At 40.2% G+C, this 6,134-nt stretch overlaps 1 pseudogene; it reads left to right on the top strand.

Annotated features, from left to right (window-relative positions):
- LOC110309640 overlaps nt 1-1,328 on the top strand; it is a 3,604-nt pseudogene extending 2,276 nt beyond the window's left edge.
- The last annotated feature ends 4,806 nt before the right edge of the window (nt 1,329-6,134 follow it).

Here is a 6,134-nt window from a genome sequence, read left to right on the forward strand (position 1 = left end):
GCAGTCAGCTATTGGATGGATCACAGGGCCCCCAATGGAGGAGCTAGAGAAAGTACCCAAGGAGCTAAAGGGAACTGCAACCCTATAGGTGGAACAACATTATGAACTAACCAATACCCCAGAGCTCTTGACTCTAGCTGCATATGTATCAAAAGATGGCCTAGTCGGCCATCAATGGGAAGAGAGGCCCATTGGACTTGCAAACTTTATATGCCCCAGTACAGGGGAACGCCAGGGTCAAAAAGTGGGAGTGGGTGGGTAGGGGAGTGTGGGGGGGGTGTATTGGGGACTTTTTGGATAGCATTGGAAATGTAAATGAGGAAAATATCTAATTTAAAAAAAAAAAGAAAGGAAGCGACCACACTACACTACGTTCTTCTCAAAGCAGTTTATTCAGGAACCTTTCAACATGCATGCATGAATCTCTCTCTAGGAATAGTCTCTTGTGTATGTGTCCCTTGTGTATATATCTCTTGTGTGTGTCTGCCCCCAATCGCAATCCCTTATATAACCTCTCAACCATGCCCCATCAGCCTAGTCCAAGTAACAGCAGTCCATTGGCCAGAATCATCACTCATCATATGGTCCGATCTTGCATCATGGTGTACCTGTGCAGTTCTCACGATGGATGCGGCTTATTTTCAGGTGTATGAGGAAGTCAGGTGCAAGTCATAAGACTTGGCTGCAGTCCCAGGTGCCATTTTGGGACTGCTGCCACACCCGCTCCCCACAGATAATGGTTTCATCAAGGCCTTCAGAAACATCCTTGTTATTACTCTACTTAATGTAAGCAAAAAAAAAATTTTAAATTTACTCCTGGTGGGCATGTGGGATGTCTCAGAATTTTGACTCAAAGTGCTTTCTGGAAGTTAGATGAGCAGTATGGCACTTGGCATAAGGCTGCTTTCCTCAAGAGTAACTGTAACCTTCCCATGCACAAGATGATGATCTCAGATCTTAACAGAATCTTGAAAATCCCTGAGATTCAAAGAGCCCCCTGAGCACCACACAAGAAGATTCAGTGTAGAGTTTTGAAGAAGAATCCACTGAAGAACCACAAAGACTATGCACAGGAATACCATTCTTCCTAAGGCCAGAATCACAAACTTCGAGTGAAAAACTAGAAACAGCAGCCACTGCACTGGCAGCCAACTTGAAGAAGATTGCAGCACAGGAGACTGCAGACAAGAAGTCAGCTGTAGGCAAGGAAGAAAGGAAGCCTAAGGATGTCAAAAAGATAAGACGCCTGCAGGGGAAAAGGGTTGTGGCTACCAAGAAAACCAGCAGAAAAGAAACCTACCACAGAAGAAAAAAAGCCGGCTGCATAAACTATTAAAATTTGTTTCATTCCAGAGAGCCAATAGAGACAGCCTATTTGAATAAAATCATAACCAAAGGGGAAAAAACTAGCCCACACAAAAACACATAAAAAGAAAGCTATCTTGCTAAAATTCAATTGATTGAAAGAAAATAGAAAATTTAAAATAGCAATAAAAATGTCAGAACTTCAGTACAACTGTCACTTTTACATGAAAGCAAATATTTTATAATAAATTAATAGATTATATTCTGTTTTTTAAAATGTGTGTGATGAATGTGAATTCAAGCATCAAATGGGGTACACTGAGGCACAGAATGGAAAACTGATTTCTTGGAACCTCACTAAGTGTATGAAGCCATCTACAAAAAGTGACAAATGCCATTACATAGTCTCGAGGTCTCATTTTATATACCTCCATTAAAGAACCCCTTTGTGATTTCACATATGTGGCAGTGTCTGTGGGGCCACACAAGGATCCCATATTTGAGGCTGTGTCTGTCTCAGCCCTAAATCCAAGATGTACCAGCCAGGACACAATCAGTAACTCTTCAATCTTCATATTGTAAGAAACATTTAATATTAAACTGTCCTGACAAACACTACAAAACTTTTATTTACAAAAAGGAATTCAAATCTCTTTACTTTCCCCATCTGGTAAAACCTTTATGCAAACGTTTTCATCCTTTTCAGGGTAAGCCTGATTTTACACAAATGCCCTGCTTTGCATCATCATATCTCAATGGTTCACTGTTCTGCTCATCTTCATTGTTTGATCCAATTGTTTTGAAATTATCTACCCTCAAAAGACCATGAGGTCAAATCTCAGCCAATGGGGAAAAGACACAGTCAGCAGCTAGTTAAAACACAAACTAATTGCACTTCCTGTGCAGGTGTGCTTGCTCACCCACAAACCGAGTTCACTTCCTGGGCAGGTGTGCTTGCTCGACCATCACTGTGAATAACACACCCTTCCGACAGGAAATAAACTTCCTTGTTGAGACACTTTAACTGGATTATAATCTCTTTCATTGCAACCTCAAACTTTTTTCTAACAACATCTTTCCTTGCCTCATCCTAAATCAGTCTTGACTTGCTTAGGGAAGCCCTATTGCTGTTATGTAAGAGTACTAAACATTGTCTTATTGCCTTAAGCCACAGTGATTTCCAATGTACTCTACTTGGTCCCTAAAGGTCAATACTTGGTCCAGGATCCACAGAATCACAGGCATGCAACATCAGTGAGTATTTTCTACCTTGACTTTCCCAACCACCAAGGCTCATCTGCTTAGTCCCTTTATGATGAGTCTGGCTATTTTACCCTAGTCTTGACCCTCATGGAATCTTTTCCAGGACTTCAAATGAATCCCTGAATGATAGGTCTTCCATTTTTTTCCTCAGCCTAGCCTTGTTTCAGATATACCTCATTCTACCTCTGACCTTCTGGATGTGCCTCCTTTAGTCCTTCCCAGGCTACCACTCAGTAGCAAGTAGCAAGGCTGTGGTTAATTATATCACATGTGGTTCCTTATAGACATCAAAATCTTCCATACCCACAAACCAGGCCTGTCTTGTCCAGCCTCTGCCCTGTGCCCAGGCCTCAACCCTAGCTTCCAAATCTGCTATTTAATTTGCCCTTCTGCCCTGTTAAAGCCCTGCCAAGAAAAGTTAATAACTGTAATTGCTTGCTGTAGTCATAATTAATCTGGGAAATGTGGAAGTGGTCTGTGTTGCAGGTAGGAGTGCTTTACACAGGGATCTAGAGACCTTCACACGTGTAGCAAAACCAGAGGAAATTTGGCTACCAGCACTTTCACAGAGAACTTGCCTCAAACAAGATGTGGCTGATCCCCTAGGACTCTCTAAAAGAATCTTTGGAAACTCTACCTCTTTCTAACCAAGTGTTCCTACTGAAAACTCTACCAGGAGTATACCAGGGAGGTATACTTAAAAGTTTGGCATTTCCCAAACTCTCCTCTGCCACAGGAACTTGAAGGAGAGGAAAATGATCTGAATACAGACACAAATGGTTAACCAGAATGATATATGCTACATTTTGCTTCTAGTGAGGCCCCTACAAGTAAACTCTCCTAGTTGGAGCCTGATCCTATATCCTCAGTCTGACTAAGGCATTGATTCAAACCAGATAAGCCTTTTAGGACAAGAATGGTACCTGCCATATGACCCAGGTTTTCTGCTTTCTGGAGTTTCTGAGGAACAAAGATTTTTCTAGGACTGAGACAGACAAACCCAAGACACCAGAGGGCTTCATTCCTGGGACCTTAGATGTTCAGACCATAGATGTTTCCTCAAGGTAGGCATTTCCTCAAGATAACTGTGGAGCTGACACTGGTTCTTCAGATCTCAGCTTCCATTACTCTACAAGCTCACATACACAGAAGCCTGAAGACCAAGCCATAGATGTCCCCATACTACAGGTTTCCCAGCCAACCAAGTTGGCCACTGTCATTTTTTTTAATTTTTAATATTTTTTATTACATATTTTCCTCAATTACATTTCCAATGCTATCCCAAAAGTCCCCCGTACCACCCCCACTTCCCTACCCACCCATTCCCATTCTTTTGGCCCTGGCATTCCCCTATATTGGGGCATATAAAGTTTGCAAGTCCAATGGGCTTCTCTTTCCAGTGATGGCCGACTAGGCCATCTTTCGATACATATGCAGCTAGAGACAAGAGCTCCGGGGTACTGGTTAGTTCATCATGTTGTTCCAACTATAGGGTTGAAGATCCCTTTAGCTCCTTGGGTACTTTCTCTAGCTTCTCCATTGGGAGCCCTGTGATACATCCAATAGCTGACTGTGAGCATCCACTTGGCCACTGTCATTTAAATGTCTCTAACCAGAAGTCCCAACATAAAGTATACTAAAAAGCTTCCCAATTCTGGGCTCCCTGTCATAGATGAATGTGAATGCTTTTCTTAACTTGATTTCATTAGATAATGGGATTAGCATAGCACAAAAAAAATACTTGTTTTTGCACAAAACCATCACATCTGAAGAATAGTATAAGTCCTCCTAGATGCATTCAAAAGCAACCCCATATAGTTAAAACATATCTTGCTAAATCCCATATTCTCCAAACTACATTGTCTTTCCTGTCAATTGTACATCCAGGCATCATGCTTCTGAAACAATTGTTCTCTATATGTACATTAGAGCTATTCTTTCCATTTATAATGTCCCGTGAAGGGTAGAAGACATAGTTCAGTGGAAGAGTACTTGTCCAAAATGTGTAAAATCCTGAGTTTGACTCCCACAACTGCAAAGAAAGAAGAGGAAATGAAAAAGGAGAAGGAAAAAGAGAGGGAAGGAGAGGGAAATGGAGAGGATCCCCTTAAAATTATGTCAGTTTCTTGAGACACTGTCAAATGCAACAAAAAACATTGTAGTTCACAGTACTAACATCATTCTGTGCTCCGATATGGCTGTGCATGTGTTTGTGTGTATGTTTGTGTGTGTTCTTCTGAAAAGCACTGAGGATAATAGTTATTTACCTTAATAGTGTCCCTAACCCACATGGTCAGAAACATACAATGACCCAATGACATTAGAAATGATCAAGAGAAAACTTTCAGATAGAATTTAGAATCAAATAAATTGTTAAAATGTTGCCTCATAAATTAGAATGTTTCTAGTTTTCCCCAATTGGGAATGCATACTCCATACAATACTGAGTTGTATAAAATAGAGATTTTTGGATAACAACAACAAAAAATTAATCAAAAGCAGGATAGAGAGACACTAAACAGAATTGTTGCTGAAAAGGGTCTAGCCTCCAGTTATGGTGAGCTATTACCCATCCTCAGACCCCCAAGAAACCAGCACAGCAGTCTATATTGGCCACTCACCAAGTAATGCTTGATTTAGGTCAGTTTTTTAGTGCATTAAGGCATTTATTCAAAACCTTGAAATTTCCCTACCTACTTTTCTGAAGTATTTTCTTGGGTTTGTTAAATAACTAGCAAAAGGCTTTGATGGATCTCAGCAGATACACTAAATGTCTGAAATTAACAAATAGACCTTCTAAGTAAGTAAAGGATTATTAAAGCTCTAGAGAGAAAATTCATGTGGAAATATAGGAAATGTGGGGAATGAAAGACAGAAGCTCTGGGAAGGCTTCCAACACTTGTAGGAAAAGGAGATGGAACATTGCCTGTCACTGAAAAAGGGAATTCCCATTTCTGGTACAGACACTCTTCATTTGCATACTTATTGTGATGACCTGTTTAATGGTGAAAGTAGGATGATGAATCTAAACATACTGAAGTATCCCTTTGGTCTGTATGAAACTGCTCTCTTCATCTCTTCTGAGAGGTTTTGTTTGAAGTCTGTTGAGTCTCTTGTTAGAATGGTGTGAAACATGTTGTTTTCCTATTCTGTTTGTGTGGAATGAATCCTGTTCCATGGGTTTCATTTGCCTTTGATGGAGAGGTGTGTTTCTTTGAGGTAAGAAAATGGATAAATTCTTGTTGCTTTTGCAATCCATCCTACTAGTTTGTGGTTTTGGTGGAGGAACTCAGCATTACTATTGAATAGTGTGTTCACTCCCTCCATTATGTTGATTTTGCTGTATTTTAAATAATTTTACTACTTTTCTATCACAGCTTTCAGTGATTGCTTTTTGGTTTGGTTTGGTTTGGTTTGGTTTAGTTTGGTTTTGGTTAAATTTCTTTGTACTTGATATTTAAAACCTCTATTTTTTTTGATTTTTAATATTTTTATTACATATTTTCCTCAATTACATTTCCAATGCTATCCCAAAAGTCCCCCATAGCGCCCCCCACTTCCCTACC

Source organism: Mus caroli, chromosome 14, assembly GCF_900094665.2.
Source record: "Mus caroli chromosome 14, CAROLI_EIJ_v1.1, whole genome shotgun sequence".
In the NCBI taxonomy this organism is placed as follows: Eukaryota; Metazoa; Chordata; class Mammalia; order Rodentia; family Muridae; genus Mus; species Mus caroli.